Below are 21209 nucleotides of genomic sequence, written 5' to 3'. Positions count from 1 at the left end.
AGAGAGAGAGAGAGAGAGAGAGAGAGAGAGAGAGAGAGAGAGAGAGATCTTGTCTGAAATCTTGTCTGAAAAAAAAAATAGGTTGGGGCAATAGAGGAAGACACTCAACATCAACACAAGTGGGAACACTTATACATACTTGTGTGTGTGCATGCATACACACACACACACACACAGATGATTCGGTGGAAAACATATTGCTGCCAAGCCTGATCACCTGAGTTTGAGCCTAGGGATTTACATGATAGAAGGAGAGAATCCACTCCCCTGGTTGTTTTCAGACCGCCACACGTGAACCATGGCACATAGTCTCCTATATAGTACATACATAAACATGTGCAGACAGACAGGCATCCAGGCAGACAGGCAGGCAGGCAGACAGATAAAAATGGTTTAATGTGTTCTGAGCATAATGGTGTGCAACTACAGACCTAGCTACTCATGAAACTGAAGGAGGAAGATTGTTTAAACTGAGAGGATCAAAGTCATCCTAGGAAACATAGTGAACTCCCATTTTCTCCCACCCCCAAAAATAAAGCTTTAAATGTAATTCCCAGCCCCTAGTGACCAGCATTAACTTTATATTGTCTTAGCTATTCTTTCAAAGGCAAGTGCATATCTACACATGTATTGCTATGATCATACAAGTTTTTGTTACTCTTATGTAACCATGCAGTTGCTTATCGTTTGCGTATGGACAGAATGAACAATATCTTACCAATGTGTCTTATGGTTGGTTGTACCAGAACAATTTTTTTTAACCAGTAGCCCACATAGAGATATCTAATTTTTATACTTAGGACAAAATCTAGCTGTGCCTCACATAACAAGGGAACAAGGGAATCAACAAGATAAAACTGTCTTACTCTAACACACATATACACACACACACACACACCACAATCCAGCATTGCTCTGATACTCTACACCAGATGCCTGTTCCCTGCCATCTTGCTGATGCACCACACATTGTCTTATTCCCAAACTGGCCCCGTGGTGCAAGGATGGCTGCTCCAACCCAAGCCACAATGTCCACATTCCAGCCAATAAAGGAAGACAGACACGCCCTTTCCTCGTGTGCTTCCCAGAGCTGGATTTATGATCTGCACTGGAGTCCTATTAGTCACATCTTAGTAACATGGTCATAATTTCACACAAAGAAGTTTGGAAATTTTAATTTTTATTCTGTGTAGTTATGTGCCCATCATAAACTAAGAGTATATTTGTGCTCCTGTAGTATATGGGGGAAACGGTTGGAAAGGATGCAGTCTCAGTCTCCACCAGAAGCAGAGCTGAAAGAAGCCACCTTTTGCAACTGCCTTGCTGTACTTGTTTGAGAAAATTCTTGTCAAGTTACTATAAGAGGAATAGAAGAAGCTGACAAATCCTAATGCAGTTCTCATGGTTTACAGGTGCCAATTAAGGCCACAGGGAAGTGAAACTTCTTGTCCAAAGTCACAAAACAGCTTCCAGTAGAGCAGAAACAAAATAAGAAAAAACAACAATGAACTTTGAATTTCAGAATTACAAAAACAGATTTTATTCTGTGTCACCTATGATCTTAGAGACATGTAGTCACTCTTATGCTTACTCCAGTAGATGGTTGAAAGTGGAGATGGCACTGAATCTTATATGTTACACCAAATACCAATGGCCCTACTAAGTGGCCAATAGGCAGACAATCTACACAGCATGGATACACAGAACAAAGAGGGCAGAATTTAAACTCTATCCAAGCCAAGGGGTGATTTCGTCATGTTTCTCGGGACAGTATACAATTTAAAACTTGTATGCTGTTTACCTATGGAAATTCCTGTCTAATATTGTTTGCCCATGGGTTAACTGAAAGTAACAGTTCTTGGGAAGAAAAATAACATAGATAAGGGGGAACCAATGAATTGATATTAAAAATATATCCGTTGTATATCTAAAATTCAAATTAAACTGGTCATCATATATTTATATTTTCTAAAAAAGTCTGCTATTTTAACACAGCAGATTTACAATTTTAAATCTCCTAATTTTCAGTCTAATTTTTATGCCTTCCAACATGGCCATGTCTAGTGTATTAGCATTTCTTCTAGGCTCTGCCCAACAGTTACCTAGCAACAGCCAGGTAGCCTGGCTTTCTATAAAAGGACTGTTTGACCTCTTTCTCTCCCTCCCTCCCTTCACATCCCCCCCCCCGTCTCTCTTTCTCTGCCTATACTCCCTTCACATCCCCCTTCTCTTAGCCCAAATAAACTTCATTTTATACTAGACCCATCATACGGTAGGTACCTTGGGGGAGATGCCTCAGCATGGGCCCCGCTAAGACACTGCCTCTAGCTTCATCATACCACCACATTACAGAACATAGCAAAGTGGATACTCAGTCAATAACTAAGGTAACTCCCATGATGCCTGCCCAGAATTCACAGGCAGACAAAGTGCCTTCCCAACAGAGTTTTTTACAAAGGCTTAAACATCATGCCAGTTATGTCATATAATTTAAATTAATTGAATTTTTCAGTATCATAGATATATAGGTAGCAGGCCAACATTTCCACACAGGTTATACACTCTAGAGTCTGTGCACTCCCATGTGACCCACAGATCAATACAGATTCACACAAGCTGAGAATACACAACTCCTGACGACATTCTGGTTTACTGCACATATACAGAAGAACACAAGCTTGGAATCTGAGTGATGTGCTAAAGTCCCAAGAACACCTATGCAGTTCAGAGACACTTCACAGGAATGACAGTGGCTGGGGTGGAGAACCAAGATGAAAAGTCTCAATTACACCAGCAAATTATTTCATCATATTCTCTACTTATGGCTTTTAAAAATTAAAACTTAACTAACAAATTAGAGCATCCACATAGACTCTCTTCCTGATTATGAATATATTTTTCTAATTATGAATAATCTGTTTCCCCCATACGCTATGGAAGCACTACAGAATTTTTCATATAAAACAATCCTATGACTCCACACACATTCTATAACAAGGAGATCAAGAACCTTAGCTCAAAGCCATTTTTTTTCATTCAAGGAAAGTACGTTATTAACCTGAAAGAGAATTATCGAAGAATTAACTTTCCAAAATGTACAACACTGGCCACATCCCCACCCCACCTCAAAGGAACCCAGTTCTTATCTAGCTTCTAATTTCAGCAACCAATTTTCAGAAACACAAAGTATAGAGAAAGATTTCCAGCTCTCTGCAGGGATGTAATCAACAAAATCCAAGCTGCTGGAAACACCACAGAACAAACAACCCTGTTCTTCAATAACTAAACAACAAATAGGGGCAGGGGACACAGTGTAAAATGTCAACCAATCACAACAGGTGGTCCTTATCTGAATCCTAAATTACACTAAGTGTTTTTAAAAAATGAAATTTAAAAAAACACACACACACACACACTTTACACTTAGGAGACAATGGGAAATCAGAGCACTGCCTGAATTAAAGTTTGTTTTTTTAATGTCACTAATTTTCCGTTTATAGTCAGAACTTTCTTAAAGGTTTTTATCTTTCAGACACCGAGACTAAGACATCTGTGCACAAACTGATCAGTAGAGTATCTGAGATAGGCAGAGGAGGTAGAAGTGGCGTGATAAACTAGTAAAAGGTGATGATGTCATTGCTTCTGTTTAACTTCCCAGTGTTCAAATCCTCCATAAAAATTTTAGCACATAAAAAAATTAAACTAAAATTGAAATGCTAAGGTTATTTCAAACACATTTAATTTTTCTACAAACCAGCAATATCAAGACTTCCTTCCTAAAAGCCAACTTATTTTCTGCTAACAAACTGTAAACAAACTAACATACAACTTTGCTAATATCTGTTTCTACAATGTTTATTACTCTGTGGACAATTTTTAGTTGGCTAAATAATGTAATTAAAGCCTCAATCAGCTCTCAAAAGAAAAAAATAATTTAGTCTTAAGTTATGTTTAAAAAAACAACAACAACAAAACAACCTATAGTCTAAAGTCTCTTTTTAAGACTACTAAGGAAAAACCTCAACAGTCACTTGTAAATCCTTTTTATTAACTATATTAACCATTTCTGTGCACACGTACGCGCACACACACATTTCCTTTCTTGTATCTTTTGGAGTTTTTTCCCTCTAGCAATTACAGCAGAAAAAAGCAAAGAAGTTCTAAGACTGCTTCCAATGGGGTAGAGGTAAAACAGTGCCTGGAAAACAGAATTTTTCCAGCTCTGCTTGAAATTATACAGCCCAACTAATTTTAAATTACACCACTGCCAACCTTGTTTGGTCTAGCTGGTTTGTGAAGTGAGAGACTGTGTAGAAGTTACCCTCACTTCACAAATTAAGAATCTGAGATTTGTTAGGCCCAAAATTAACCTGTAAGCCCTCACCTGCCCAGGAACCAGGAAGCTTCCTAGAATGCTGGGAATTGTAGTTCTTGGAAAATAACAAAACCTCATGGAAAAGTACATGGATTAAATAGGTTTGTCCTTATAAGCCTCTGCAACACGTGGCTTGAAGCCATTCCAGCTGGGAAATTCCAGTGAATGGTCCTGACCAAAGTCCATCTCTTGGCCAATATGTAATATTTAATAACGTTTGCTTAAATTTGGTCTAAAATATTAAAATGGGTTTCCTTTAGCAAATCTCAGGTTTAACAGACTGAACCAACAGATTTTTATACTATGAGAAAGAGTCAAATTGCAAGTGACTTATATCCAAATTTCTTATCTACTTGTCCAAATATTTGTCTCCCCCTAACATAAGCACATGGTTATGTACAAGTCATTTTCAATATAAATTACTATTCTGTAACCTGATCGATACTTATCTCTACTTCAACATCCTTCCTTGTAGACTATCTCCGCCATTACAGTGCTCCAATGGAGCATAGCTACCTCTGCGCCTTGTCATCCCAAATGTTAACCATAGACAAGCAGCATCAGCCCTACCCAAAACCTTTTTGACATACAGAATCATGAGCCCATCCCAACCCCACTTAACCACACTCTTTATCTTAAGAAGACTACAGATTACCCATGTACTCTGAAGTTGGTGAAATATCTCCCAGAAAAACTCAAAGAGCTGGGGTTAGTCTTTTCAGAAGTCCATACCTCTCCAGATTAATCCCATCATCTGATGGAGGTTCCAAATCTCCAGTAATCCGAATCACTGCCTTCATGTCTCATGTATATATAGAACAAAAGAGTATTCCAAATGGAACACATACATCTGAAGATTCAAAGTTAAATGACTACTAATGGTCTATTGCAATACCCTTAGATCAGAGTATCTCCCAACCCTTATCAAAGAAGCCTCTCCCTGCCATTATTGGCAGTTAACATAGAGGCCCTCCCCCAACTTGACAATGTGCAGAAAATAAAGGACTGTGGCATTCTCAGCCCTAAATAGGACAGGAATAAAATAACCCTCTCATCAATGCTCATGGATCTTTGCGGAAGAAGATGCAGAAAGATTGAAAACGCCATAGGTGGTCTGTAACATCAAGGAAACAGGGTCTCCAAGCACAACAGAGTAGATGCACATGATATACATGCAAATTCACAGCGATTATGGCAAGACCACAAACATAGAGGGATACAGTAAGGTGGACATGAAATGTTATCGCTAGCTGAAGAGCTATTGGCATTTTATGGTTTCTAAGAGAGAGTCGGGGTTTTTTAATGTATGAATTCAGGAAATAAGATGTGTCTAAAACGACTTACTCATTAAAACTATGGGGATGTGGAAATGTGGGGAAGCTATAGGTCAGGAGGCTAATTGCTTTATCTCTCTGAATAGCCATTCCTTGACCATCTCTGTGTCAGAACTAACATCCCGGTGACCAGCAGATAAAAAATCTTTTGGACTCTATTAAATTAGCAGACTCCTAGCTTTCCCCAATGCAAAGCTAACAATGTCATCAGATAGCATCTGAGATGTGTAGAAAAGCTTCCCCTACTTACTGTAGCCTTCACCAATGTATTTCAAATTTGTCTTGACATATGACTTCCTTGTTTTGTAAAACTATAGAACTTCGTGAATCTGTTTCCATGTTGGATCATGGAATTGAAAGTAACCCAAATATGTGTTCTCAGCCCATGGTCACTCTCAATGGCTCCAGAATAAACTACGTCTTACTCCTCTTCAGGTGAGAGCTGTGTTTTTTTGAATCAACAGAGATGACACCAGGTAAGCCGACCACAACACAAGGGGCAACACAAACTGGACTAGATGGGGAAAGAAGGGACAAAAGTGATGTCGGTGTTGAGTGGCAAGAGATGAGGGAGGGGAGGGGTGGTAATGGGAACAAGTGGGAATACATCCAGAATGCACTGTATGGAGTTCTCAAAGGATCAATAAAAATATGTGGGAGACAGTTTATGCATTCTCTTTAAAAAGAATATAAGAGGTTGATACTTCAAAAGAGCTTAAAATGAGGTTCCCAGACTCTCTGAACTGAAAGCCCGACCTTTCAGCATAGCCTTAGCATGTATTAGTTCTGCAGTTATGTAATCATTTTCTGCCAGCTATATTACACCAAAGGTACATTATAAACCTGGTCAGCAAGTTCTTTAACCTTTCTCCATTGAACTGTAGCTAATAGCTAATTCATACATACATACCACAGATCCAGGGTGGGTGGCAGGAGTAGTTACTTAAAGCTGTATCCCAAAATATGCAAGTTGAGCATCCCTAAATCCTCAAGTCTAAAACTACCCAAGTGTTTTGTTAACACTCAAATGTTTCAAATTTTGGAGGCTTTTGGGTTTCAAGTTTTCAAGACTGGAGATGTTTAACTTGGTAAATTCTATGCAAATATTCTAAACTCCTTTTTAAAAAATTGAAATCTAAATTATTTTGATTCCAAGCATTCTGGTTAAGGGACACTCAATTCCTATGTTTGTTAAACTTAATCTTGATGGCATTTGCCTTCTGTTTCATCTAGTTCTCAATGTTTCCTAACTCTTGTATCCAACCTTGACAGCTTCACAAACAAGCCCCTCTTCCTCCTAACCACCCAAAATACTAAGCAAAAGGAAGGCCAGGACAGAGACTTAGAGACCCACAGAACCTACTTCCTTCCAACTGACATGAACCCACTCCTATTGGTGACTATGTTCTAGTGCAGCTATCAATCCACCTAAATGGCACTGATGTGTAAAACTACCCCATAATTCAAAATGCAATACTGCACCCAACAGACATTTCCCAGCAAAACCTGGGAGGTGACCTTTACACTGCCACAAAGATTGAAAAACAGCTGGTTTCCCCTACATCTTTCCTCTATGCTGATACTTGGTGATAAGAAGAAAATATGTTCTTGTTTATATCCAAACAACTTAATTAACTAAAAAAAAGGTTGTCTTTACATTAAGATATAGATATATACATACGTACACGTACACTCACACTGAAACAAACAGACAAAAATGAATACTTGCTTCTAGGAAATCAATTCTCGCATGAACAAAAGAAGTCCCCTCTTATAAGTTCTTACCACTTATATCCAATGGTTTAGTGTTTCAGAGTACCTTCCTCTTGATGTTTCAAATATATTCCACATAAATGAGTAGCATGACCAGTAAAGAAAATTATTACACAACACATGTGTGGAAGATGTATATTTTATAAATCAGTTCACTTTTATTTCACTAAATTAGTTCTATAAATCTACAACTTTTAAGATTCACTCCTGTAGATAAAACAGCTCATTCCTCTAATCTCAGTGATTGGGAGACTGAGGCAACAAACTGTTACAAGTTTGTAGGTCAGTCTGAGTAACAGGATGCGATTCTGTCAGTCTCAAAAACAAACCAACAAAACAAAACACCCATCCCTTTCTTAGTTTTACTACTACATCATAAAAATACATATCAAATGACTCTTAAGGCAACACAATTGATTTAAAGATAAGCAACACAAGGTTGTCTCCTGGAGGGACAATGGAAAAAGAGAAGACTTGCATATTATTATTGCAACTAATTATGATGGAATGCAATACAAAAAGCATACAATATAACTAATACCATAAATGTACTACAAAAATTCAGAGGAGGAAGTCATTTCTAACTGAGATAATTACAATGGAAAATGATTATCAAAGGAAGTAGCATTTATATTGGTTTAATAGATGGATAGATTTCAACATGTGGTTGAGTGATTTGAAGAAAGCTCCTGACAGGAAACAGAAAGGTTGAGAGTATGTAAACTGCACATGCAAATGAGTCTACATTAGCCAACATAAAAAATGGGGCATGAGGGCTGAAGAGAGGGTTCAGCTGTTCAGAACACTGGCTACTTTTCTGGAGTACCTGGGGGATTCGATTCACAACATCCACACAGCAACTCACAGCCATCTATAACTCCAGTTCCAGGGAAACTGATGCCCTCTTTTAGCCTCTGATGGTACCAGACATGAGCAAGGTACACAGACATACACGCAGGCAGAACACCTATATAAAGTAAATACCACATTAAAAAAAAAAAAAAAGAAGAAGGCATAGGAAACCAGCCAGGGAGGTCTAGAAAACAAGAGGTGGGCCCATTGGATAAAGATGACTGAAGAACAGCAGCCCCAGCATGGGCAGTGGCCCTGAGCAAAGTCAGCATCCACATAGCCAAGGTGGACTACTGTGCTGACTGGAAAAAAAGGATCAAAGATAATCAGTAATACCTAGAGACAGGATAGATAGATAGATAGATAGATAGATAGATAGATAGATAGATAGACCCCCTTGTCATTATTTATTCTTCAAATCTAAATGTCTGAGTGGTATTTCATTACATTATAACCCTCCACTGTTATATATTTATGCTAGAACTAGCTGGCCTGGAACTAGCTATGTAGACTGGATTGGCCTTGAATACATGGAGATCTCTCTGCCCCTCTGCCCCTCTGCCCCTCTGCCCCTCTGCCCCTCTGCCTCTCTCTCTCTCTCCCTCACCCACCCTGTCTGTCTCTGCTTCTCTGACTCTCTGCTCAAGTGCTGGGATTTTGTCAATTTTTAATATAAAACAATTTTGATGAAAATCACTTTACTTGTGTGCATATAATTCCTAGAAGAACAGTCACTGGTTCAGAGTATCATGAATATTTTAAACCTCTTGATAGCAACTTGCCAATTTCATTCCAAGAACAAGGTGCCTATTTATGCCTCCAAAAATGTTCAGTTCATCTGTGTAGCTGGTTTTTTCTCTGTTTGTTTGTTTTGGTTTTTTGAGACAGGGTTTCTCTGTGTAGTCCTGGCTGTCCTGGAACTCACTCTGTAGACCAGGCTGGCCTCGAACTCAGAAATCCTACTGCCTCTGCCTCCCAAGTGCTGGGATTACAGGTGTGCGCCACCACCGCCCGGCGGCTGTTTTCTTCTTAATCAAAAGAACATGAACTTCTAGGCACTCTTACCTCTACCACAATGGGTGAGAAGCAAGACCAAAAATGAGAGAAAATGAAGGGAAAAAAGTACAGTTATGTTCTCTTGCGTTAACTGTGATTCCTCACAAGCTTCAGCAAACTTCCGACGCAGACTGGTTTCATGAGTAGGACCTATGGAGCTCCAAAGACAGAGCTTACAAGAACCTTGTGCTTGATTAATTTGCTGCTGGGCCATCTTTAAGTTTGTAGTAAGCTTTATACAAGTCAAGCCAATCCTGTTCACAACACAAAATACCTAAGGAGATACACATTAGACATTGTCAAAACTGTCACCAACTAGAACCATATTATTGTGTTTCTGACAGGAAAGGAGGAGGAGAAAAGTCAGACTAAGTAATCAATGTTTGCTCTCGAAGTATGCAGTTTTCAAAAAGTCATTATCAGGTTATCTTTTAACTTCATCATACAAATCAAAAGGACAATTAACTCAAATGGAAGTCAGAAAGATGCAGGAGAGTCATGAAAAGCAAAAAGTAAGCAGAGCTTTTAAAACCTAGAGAGACAATAATTCAGAAAGACATTGAGTTCAAAGTCAATGAGACTTGGCTTTTTCTGTGACTATATCATCTTCCCAGTGGGTTCTTGAACTGAATAAATTTAATTTCTACTTGGAAATTTTCCTGGAGGCCATCTGGAAAATTAAAATGGAGAGGATAAGTGTCGTTTTATTTTCTGTGCCACATAAAACAATTGGTGTCCGGAGTCAATAAAGACAAGTCCAGAGGGACCTGTGCTGGTAATCTTCCTACTTCCAATGACTTTTACCCATTGTCTAGTATTCCTAGCGTAAACACTGTCTTTTCACCAGGTTTTATTTAAAGCTTAAAAAAAATCAAAGAATACCAACATTCCATACGTGGACCCAGGATGTGTCAGGCTAAAGTTCAAGTCTACTTTCTCCTCCCATCCTGACCCATCTCAGCATCTCACCACACCCTCTTAAAGCTTGCCTCAAGCCAACTTTGTCAGAACCAGACAGGTGTTTCTCAGGCATGATGATGCTGTGCTGGACCTCCCAAATCAATATTTCCTGGGGCAGAACTCAGAAATGGATTCTTTGAATCTACTTTGGGTGAGTTTATGCATACACCAAAGCTTCTCAATGTATGTGTATACATATCACCTGTGGATCTTGCTAAAACACATCCTGACTCACTGAGTGTGGGTCCCAGAACTTGTGAGTTTACGTTTCTAACAATCCAAGAGCATTAGTTTCTACTCTACCTATAGGTTAGTGTCAGGTGGAAAGCCTGAAAAGAAAAGAGATATACACCCAGGCCATATCTCAACAATTGTATCAGAATCCCTAGTAATGGGGTCCACCCATCACCCTAGGATATGACTATGGGTACACATATTCCGAGCTCCAGTTTCTCTCTGTTCCCACACATGCTGTTTGCCCATTACCAGCCTCCTTGTTTTTCTTCTTCCATTTAAGTCCTCTTCCTGCTCTCATATGGAAGCTCAAGTCCCACTTCTGCAGGGAAGCCTTCCTAACCAATGTTCCCTACAGAAAACCCACAAGAGGCTCTGCACTGTTCACAGTGCTCACAACATATCTTCAGAGGATCACATACAATGAACGTCTGTTTTTATGAATACTAGATTTATGTTCACTTCACCCTGTGTGCCCCTGAACCCCCTTCAAAGGGTGGTTTCAGCCTACTGCCACAACTCTAGCAGTTTCCAAGTTTCAAACTGCCTTGTTAAAAAGTAAAACTAAAAATATTTACATGTGTTTGATTGCCCCACTCCGTGGTCATCTCAGCTCGCAGCATTTTACAAGTTTTGATTAATCTAATCCTCATATACTCCCATGAGGTAGGCACTGGCATTATCTTTATTTTAGACCTAAGAAATGGAAAAAGCTCAAAGGCTAAGTCCCTTGCTCAAGGACACAGACTGAAGACTACTAATGGAGAAGCAGGGACAGAAAAGAGAGCTCATGTCCAGGCCACGTACCAATGTACCCTACTTGTGCCACATTCCTATCCAGACATACGTGCTCTGTAATGGTCAGAACGCCAAGATGCCAGCACATTCCCTCAACATCTATTAATGGTCACTGTTTTTATGGAAACATTTTATAAATCTGCAAGTAATGGATGTTTACTTACTACTGGACAAAAAACACACAGGGTGAGGGTGAGGTGGGGTGGGGTGGGGAGATGGTGGGAGGAGGACGAAAAAGAAGAAAAAGAGGAGGAGGATAAGAGGGAGGAGGAAGAGATGGAAAAGGAAGACTGAGAGGATCCCACGTGTCAACAGGAAGACTGACGATGCCTGCGGATGCCAAGACACACGCACCAAGTCTCTCCAGTAACCACCAGCTTACACACCTGAGACCTGAGGCAGGGCCTGGGAGGAGCTGGGGCTGAAACAACCCAGGGCAACAGTCATGAACCAAATCATACCTCCATGTCTAGAACATTCCTTTCCACATTACTACTAAATTGGTTTCCAAACTACCTATCACAAACTCTTCCTAGAGTTTCTGCCTTCTAAACCTAAGGGGCAGAGGTGGCAACCAAGAACAGAGAGACCCCGCCTCCTTTTGCTCATTGGGCCAGACCTAGCACAGAACCTTGGCCTGTCTCTTGCCCAGGGCTTCATCTGTTTTTTTTTTTTTTTTTCTTAAAGCTAAATTCACCAAACTGTGCCTGCTGTTCAGGTTTCTGTTACACCTGGAGGGAAAGGAGCTCTGGTAGTATAAAAGGCTAGTGATATTTAATTTTTTATAGTAATTTAACATGGACTATAAAAAGAATAAGCTGGCTGGAGATAAGAAGAAATGACACCACTACTCAAACCAGAACCTGAATAAAAACTTAAACTTCCCACTGCTTCCACATGGAGTCACCTGGTCTCCTAAACTCCTTGAAACCCAGATGTACCTCGGACCCTTTTTCCAAATTTCTGGAAGATAATGTCACTTTTAATGCCTTTTGAGTACTCACGGCATCTGTTCAGAGCTTACTCTAAGCAAGCCATTTCTATGCTACCTCAGTCTTCAGCAGGAATCATGCTCCTCTTCCCACAACCCAAAAAACATGACTTTTCCCAAGAAGCTGGTTTACCTAACATGGGAAGGACACACAAGCAGACCTAGGGTCATCACTGTCATCTTTACACCCACCTAAGGACTGTTCTGTCAGCCATTCTGGCTAACTTCTTTTTACTTTTGGTGGGAACGTGGCTTCACTGTGTACCATCCTTGGTATTTCAACCTTCTGAGGGAATTGCAGGCCCAGGGCTTCTTATTTTCTCAAAACAGAGCCTCTAAATTGTCTTACAGCCCAAAACAGGATATCTTTTTCAGCAGCTGTTAGTACCTGAAAGTATACAGAGATGGTTTTATGAAAAAAATTATATGCAAAACTCTATCCAAAAGGTTAAATTTCTGAATATATGGAGAGCAAATGGATCTTAATTTATGTCCCTGTGATACAGAATGTAAATTTAGTAAATGAACTTTGATGAAAGATTTAAAGACAAGAAATAAAGTGCATAGTCATTAAACATACCCTGCACTGTGATGGGTAGGAATCAAGCCATATGAATAACTTAGCACCATCACTCTAAAGAGAACGCATCCTGTGGTACTCTATACCTACATTAATGACAAATATTTACTGAGCATTTACTACACCTTTAGTACTCTGGGTAGATTGTCACACTACTGGAGAAACAACTGTCTTGTTTTCCTGGTTTGCAGACGTTAATCTAGGAATTTGGAGAGTTCAATAGTTGATTAGTGATAACAGAGACAAGTGGACAGTTGGTTTGGGTCTTGGAGGTTTGCAGAGGCAGCTTTTAAAGCTGGGTATATCTGCCTAAGCCAGGTCTATCTACCTCCAGAGGCCTCCTCTGAACTGCTCCAAGCAGTTATTACACCATGCTGTGATTATTTACTTTGAAGGTCAGCCTTGAACCATGTTCCAGTTTTAAGAATCAATGCAATACCTTCACCTCCGTCTCCTCATAGCCTAGGATAGACTAGGAACACAATATAAATACAAAACAATTAGCTGAGCTATTTCTCACAGAAGACCAAAGCCAAAACTTGACCTTGCAGAGTCCAGGCTGCTGAGTGAATTTTGCAAGACGATAAATTACCTCAGGAAAAGAAACTCAGAATCTAGAGAGCTAAGCTTCGCTTTTGCTATAAAACTGGGACTCAGTCAATTCCCAAACAGAGGACTGCAAAGTTACTTGGCTTAATAGACTGACTTGTGACAGTTTTATGTCACTCAGAGGAGGAAAAAAACTGAGCATCTCTGAAAATCTCTCATAAAATTATCTGCAAATAATGAGAAGGATGTTGAAATATTAACGCCTCCTCCACACGCACATCGGGATGCTCCCTCCACCACCTTCCATCTGCTCGTCTGCCTCCTCCGACGTGAGCACAGCCCCACTCTGCTCAAAGCTCGGCTCCATGTCTAAAAAGATATGGCCAAAAATTGTTTCAGCACGCCGGAAGGTATAATCCTCACATCTCAGACACATTTGGACATCCTAATTTAAAATAGGATAGAAAAAATAGTCTTCTTGTGGGCTGTTTCTTGCCATGTTTCAAACACCTCTCTTCAAAGTTCTCTCCTCTATTAAAATCATAGGCATGAGCTTCGATACCAAATGGAAGAGATGGAGATCACAGCCAGCACACAGCCTTGTTCTAAGCACTAACACAGCCGCTCGCTTGGTAACCCTATAATATCACGTTTGGTCCATTTTACAAAGGAGGAAACTGGAGCCCAGTAATGTTCATCAACGTTGCAGACCCAGGGCTTACTACAAGAACTTTGGGATGGGTTGTTTGGAGGGAGAGCTCTTACTGTCAGCTCTTAGGATTTTACATCTCTTATGGCATGATTTTCCTAAGGGACAAGTTACAGGATCCTGCACACTGCTTCTCAGACTGCTTCTCTGTGTGGAGCAGGCCGCATTGCAATTGAACCTTGGAGACTTTCTCTTTGGCTTCCTTCTTTTTTTTTTGGATCATCTTCCTTCAGGATTGCTTCTCAGCCATCTGGCCAAGATCAAGTATGCTTTTCTTCAGGCATTTTAAGAAGCTATCCCAGCTCTGAGTGCTTACTGGGATCAATACGCACATTGATTCTCTTGGCAAGGATCTCTGCCCTCAACTTGCTTGTTTATAACAATGCCAACAGCACGCTGGGCAACACTCTTCCAGTTTCACCATGGTAACATTCATGAGCATTCCTTTTTAAGCAGTATCTTTCCCTTGACGTCTACAGTATTACCCTTCCTATAGATTTGTATGTGTGTGGCTGAAAGAGCAACTCTGAAAGGCCAGGAGAACACGCCTTGGGCACTACTCCTCTTTCCCTTTCATGTTGTCTTAGTTCCTTTTCTGTTGGTGTGACAGAATACCATGACCAAGGCAACGCATAACAGAAAGCATTTCATGAGAGCTCAAGGGTCCAGTGGGTCAGAGTCCATGACCATCATGGCAGGAAGCACAACAGCAGGCAGACAGAAATGGTGCTGGAACTGTAGCAGAGAGGATACACCATGAGGCAGACAGAGCTAATTGGGAATGTGATGGACTTTTAAAACCTCAAGTCTCTCGCCAATGACGCTTCTCCCCTAACAAGGCCTCAACTCCTAGTATTTCCTCATTGATCCACCATTTCCAAGCTACCTATATGGTACTTTCGGATTTTTCATCTACAAAAGAGGGAACAAAAACCACACCTATCTCACGATGTCATCAAGAGTGACAAATGAGTCAATATCTGTGGCTGGCATGTAGTAAGTTATCAATAAGTGTTAGGTCTTGCTATGATTCTCTTCTAACACCTATTTAGCTACTAAGAAGTGGTGTTATGAAATCAGGACCCTGGCCATGCTTAGGAAAACATGACAGGCATATTAGTAGGGCTTAGTTGTAGAATGAGCAACAGGTCCCATTTCTCAATTTCTTGTGAGGCTCTAGTCAACCCCTTGTCCCCCTCAGTCACTCCTTGTTGCTGCCCCTAAAGGAGTATCTAATATTTCTTTCCAAATACAGAGATATTTATTAGGGTATGCTGTGTTAAGGGACAAGGTCACCGTGATGCAGATGGCTCCCGGCTGTCCTCTACATCCCATCCTTTGATGTGGAGCCCCAACAAGACAAACCAGACCCAAGCTTCCATCTTCCTTCACTCCAGAGGCAACAGTGCTTCCCTAGGAAGCATACCCATCACCCTACTTTCTAGCCTCAGAGGACAGGGCCCTACCAACCCTCCTCTACCCACACATTTCTGGGATTTGTATGGTAAGACACCAAAGCCACCTTCCCTCTCTAGCTCCAAGTTCTCCCTGAGTGTGGAAACTACATGGTTCCCAACGCAACAGACATAACCAGCCTGGGATCAGGGTAGATGCAGAAGCAAGTTCTCACACCTAACTGGAGAATCTTGCATAGAGGTATAAGCATGGGCTGTTCCACATTCATCAACACAGTCATATCCCGCCACCCTTTTGACCTTTTTAAGTGTCCTTTCTCCTACATAGGCACTGAGGAGGGGAGAAGGGAATAACATAATTCAGTCACCAACCACCTACATAAACCCCTAACAAACTTAGATTACTTTCGGATGGATATGTGTACAACAAACTACACTGTGGTCAAAGAATAATGCTCCTTATGAAGTAAGCAAGCACCTTCTGCTATAGAGACAGCTCTAACAGGCTTCTTCTATATGGTATTCGGACTTAAGAATGGCAAGGAACTTCTGTGGGGAATTCTCCCTCCAAGCCAAATAACTGTCACTTATAGTGGTTATCTGCTCAAGTTGTAACAGTGGACTTAAACACAGAGACAAGTGATGCACACGTGTAAACACTGCATGATCTCATGTACCCAACATGAACCTGAAAGCAGCTGCAGGGATGAAGTTAAGTACTATTGAAATGAGTGATGTCCTTAGAAGAGCCAGGCTTGGGATGCTGAGTACATCACAGCTGTATCTGCCTGTGCTTTGCCAGGAAGGTCAAGAACCACAAACAGCTGTACAGATTCCAGTCATCAGTAAAACAAAGGCGGTTACGTCCCTCTTACAAATCGAGCTCTGCACAGGGGATTCTGCATCTGCCTTCTTACCATGAGGAGGTGGCACCTTTGTCTACACTGAACTCTTAGTAAGAGCTCTCTCTCCCTTGGCTTCCAGGCCTTTCATCTAGGAAATCTAATCTTTCTCTCCCCCAGCTAGGCACCAGCCAGCCACCTCCACCCAGGATCATGTCTCAGCTTCTGAAAATTAACCAATGCCTGATATGCATTAGTTATCTCTCCTCCCATTTTCCAGATCTGAATGAGTGGCTCCTAAACTCTGTGAGACCAAAGAGTCATTAAGCTGCTCTTGCACATACATACATGTGGAGTCGGGGTTCTTACTCAGGACTGGGCGAGAGCATCATTGTCTACAGTTTACCAACACTCTGGATTTAGAAATGTTATTTCACCTTAAATCTAAGACTGTATGTATATCAACCAAGGGATGGACTACAGGAACCCAGAGAGATTATGTCCTATCTAAGGGATGTCCAGCCCACTGGACTCAAAACTATAATATCTTGTCCATGTTCAAGAAAATACAGGTGGTTATAGAGATGACACAGTGGTTAAGAGCACTGACTGCTCTTATAGAAGACCTGGGTTGAGTTCCCAGTACACACACGTCTGCTCACAACTGTCTACTTTCAGGGGCTCAAAGGCCCTTTCTGGCCTCCACGGGAACCAGAAAAAAAAAATATATATATGCAGGCAAATCTCATACTCATAAATTAAAATAAATAAATTTTCTTTTAAAAAGAAATAAAGGAAAACCCCAAACCGTGGTTTTTTGCATGGCATTAACTTTTCAATCCTGGGAACTAATTCCCAGTGTTATGTAGCCAGCTCGTAGCAAAGCCAGAATTAGATCTAGGCCTTGTAGTCTAATGAAATTAGAGAGGCATTAGCGCTGTGCATAGTTTTATATTTCATTAAATAGCTATTTACTAAGCAAATGCTATATTCAGAATTGTTATTTTAATGAAGGGATGGATAGATGATGGATGGATAGAGGGAAGAAGGGAATGGGGGAGGGACAGTAGGAGAAGGGGGCAGCCAGACACATAATAAAATACTGAGGGAGAAAATATAATCTACAAATTAATGAAATAGTTCTTAGAAAAGAGCTGAGAGACAGCATTTAACCCATCAATACAACTGTCATTTGCCTTGCTAAAATCACTTATTTGCAGTAGCCACTAAGGTGGAGTGTCTCACAGAATCTACATGTTGACTTTGAGGTAGAGATAGTCTATCTAAGCCAAGAGTGTCTGCCCTTTCAGAAAGTCATGAGAAGAGGAGCGTGCAGATCTGGAATCTACAGGTAAAACCTATTCTGGGTTACTTAAAAACAACCTTTTCCCCCTCTGCTCTCTCGGGAACATGGAATATATTTCTGTAGCATTTCTATTAGGAGGCTAATTAGTATAGCTGAGAAATGCCATCAACAGCGAAAGTAAAATTAGCCTTTACTTGTAAAGTTTCTCCTGAGGGAAATGCTGGTGGCTCCTGTCTCCAGCAAGTAAGGCAGTGGGAGTGCTAAGTCAGCACAGGGCAAACAGAATGCTTCCTCAGCTGCACTGGAATGCACCCACCAGCGCATCCACGGGAGCACCAGGATCCCTGCCTACCTGCCTCTCTGTCTACCCGCTTCTCTGCCTCGCCAGTCTCATCTCAGGTGCCCCATCAAAACTCCACATGTACATCATGTTATGCACTAACTTTCAAATGCTCCGAGAATGCTTTTAATTACTTTCACAAATGGTGTGTGTGTGTGTGTGTGTGTGTGTGTGTGTGTGTTCATGCCCATGCACATATGAAGGCCAAAAGGACAATGACCCATCTTTTTTTTTTTTTTGACAAGTTCTCCTACTGCCAAGAAGGGTAGGCCAGTGAGCTCCAGAGATCCACTTGCTTCCCCTAGTGTTGGGATTTCTATCCCACACCCAGCTGTTTTATTCTAGGGTCTTTATGCACTTTACCTACCTGAGCTATCTCACCAACATTCTTGACAACTTTTGAATAGTGAACAGTTAAGGAATAGTTCAATCAATTTTATCCTTTGAGATAATTCTATAAAGCACAATGCCACAGCAGGTGAAACTGAAGCCCAGGAAGCAGAAGTAATTTGCAGTTGTATTAGCACGCCATGGTTAGTATCAGATCCAAGTTCAGATTCATTCCAGGTTTGAAGTTTCCTGTTTTGTTGTGAAAGCAAGAAACCTTCTTGGGTTAAACCCTCTGCTTCACAGGTAGGAATGTCTCATTATCCGGACATTTTCTGAGCACTTGCCTAGGTCTGAGGAAGAAACACCTTGTATTTGCCCAAGGCTAAACTTTCATTCTTTGTATTCTCTGGTCTTTCTGTTCTCTGGACTTTGTCTCACCGACACCACACTCCCTTCCCTGGCTCATTCCCATCCTTCTGTGGCCTTCCTAGAGCTCACAGAGCAGAACACACAGGAAGACTCACAGAAGCAAAACACAGCTCATCTTTATCCGTGTTATCCATGCTATATTAAGCACAGTATTAGCTTCTCCTGATTCAGAGGAGGAAAATCCTCTAAGAAAATATAACCTTTATGAGCCAATTTGTCTTTCTCCTCTTTAAATCAAAGTGCACAAATTCCTCCCTGCGTTCGTCCCCAAGCTTCAGGAAGTAAATCTCTAGGCATGCATGTTCTAGCGGTTGCTCCTTGCACAGGGAATGGGACTCTCTAACCGTAATCTCTGCACCCACCTTCTGCCCTTCTGAACACTGTCTCCAGGGCCCTTCTCTCTATGATTTCCTTCATTACTTCCTTCTCCAGGCTTCGGAAACATCTTAAATGTATATTTCAATAGGAGATACAACTCTCCCCATTTTTAATGAGTCTTTAGGTATAACATGTCCCTCCTGATTCTCAAAGCGAGAACAGGACTAGTACATTCCTTTTGTAACCACAAAGCTTCTAACAGGATTGCTCTGACTAGTCAAGGCTAGTCTGATACATCTAGACACATTGTGTATTAGTAACAAAGTGTGTTCTTGCATCATGTGAAATCCACGGGGAAACGGGTTTCAAATACAGAGCCATCAAGGTTCCAGTTCCATGTCTCTGCTATCTTCTCTTCTGCTCTGCCTTTCTGTATCTCTTGCTTTTAGTGCTTAGACTGACTTCCTTCACAGCAACAATCATCATCATCTGTGACTTAGATGTTTGTTCATGCTAGCGTGATGCTAAATAATTTTACATGAACTTTTTCATCTATCCAATTACATTGAAATCCTATAAAATGTATATGCTGAGTAGGCACTCTTACTACATCTTCTTTACAGTGAGGAAACAACTTCAAAGACTAAGCTGACCAAAGTCCCATGGCTGGGGATGAAAGCCAGGCAATCTAGCTCTAAAGATGCTACTTCCAATCGCCATCAAAGAGGAGCAGAAGGGGAGGAAGCAGGCACTGTAACACTACCCTGCCAGTTCTGCTCACAATAGTCTGAACACTAACACTGGGTATATCGAATGTAAAAGGAAAACCTGAGATTGACAGAATTGCTATGTAAGTACCATGAAGGAGCATCATTTTACAGCCTACATACAGCAAGGGAAGAGAACACCTAGTGAGCAAGCGTTGAGGATGTGTTCAGGAATGGCACCCAGGTTCTGACTCTCACTAAAGTTCATCAGAAGTTCACTAAAGTTCATCACATGCACAGGATGTGACCCTATGGGCTCTAACGTCACTTCACACTTATCCTAAGATTCCCCCTCCCCGTGTGTGCAAGCTCTAGCCAGTCTATACTACAGTCAACTCGTGCTTTGACCACTGAGGTCGATCTGGGTTCAGCTCCAGCTCTACCATTTGTTATCTGTGACCCTGGATAAGAAGTTCTCCTCCTTAGCCTTGCCTCAGTTGCATTAAGACCCGGGACTTCTGACTAACAGTGCCTCCTCCATGAGACCATCACAGAGGTGAAACGCCAAAAACCTTGGCACATTAGTTAGCACACAATAATTCCTGTTAATCACCATCATTCATTTCAGGTACATATGGACGATGCGTGATAAGCTAAAAGAATCTTTTCTTATTTATCAAGCAAGCATAGGACAGCCAGAAAGGTATATTAAAAGGTTCTTTACTTCTAATACTTCAGGTGCTTGTCTGAAAACTATGAGTGCTCAAACCTTTCCCGGCCCCAGCTTCACTCCATCCCTTTCCAGAAGCATTAAGGGAACTGAAAATTGGGGGCACAGTGTGTCCATTCTCCTGGCCTATGGCTAGGCTTCTGCAGAAGAGGGAGAAAGATAACACTGATATCAGCAAGTCTTCTAATGAACAAATGTAGCAAGAAGTTTCCTTCTCTAGACTAAACTGAGTCCCTGGTAAAGACTGAAGTAGTCAATTGCTTATCTCAAACTACATATACCTATGCTGTGTTCCTTACTCTGTCGACACAGAAAATGGGAACTGGTTTCTGCTACTATTCATGAAATGGTAGAAGGGTAGAAAGGACTTCTTAGACTTCAGCAGAGCTTTCTTAACTATAACTAGAAACACTAGATAACTAGAAACAGTGGGTACCCAAATAACTCTTACTTGATAAGCCAAAATCCTTGGTTGTCCTAACCCAAATGTCTACAGTTATAAATGAATTTAACACTAGATTTGATTTTCAATTACAGAAAGAAAGAAAGAAAGAGAGAGAGAGGGAGAGAAAGAGGGAGTG

General features: G+C 41.0%; 1 protein-coding gene and 1 pseudogene across 3 annotated transcripts in view; both read right to left on the bottom strand.

Annotated features, from left to right (window-relative positions):
- Window positions 1-15907, bottom strand: part of LOC114609712 — a 35556-nt pseudogene extending 19649 nt beyond the window's left edge.
- The window catches only part of Erc2 (ELKS/RAB6-interacting/CAST family member 2), an 822395-nt gene that overhangs the window by 756521 nt on the left and 44665 nt on the right, over window positions 1-21209 (bottom strand). The gene's annotated exons all lie outside the window — the stretch shown is intronic.

The sequence above is a fragment of the Grammomys surdaster genome, unplaced genomic scaffold (genome assembly GCF_004785775.1).
Source record: "Grammomys surdaster isolate TR1022 unplaced genomic scaffold, NIH_TR_1.0 125979, whole genome shotgun sequence".
In the NCBI taxonomy this organism is placed as follows: Eukaryota; Metazoa; Chordata; class Mammalia; order Rodentia; family Muridae; genus Grammomys; species Grammomys surdaster.
This window is presented reverse-complemented; position numbering and strand designations above follow the sequence as displayed.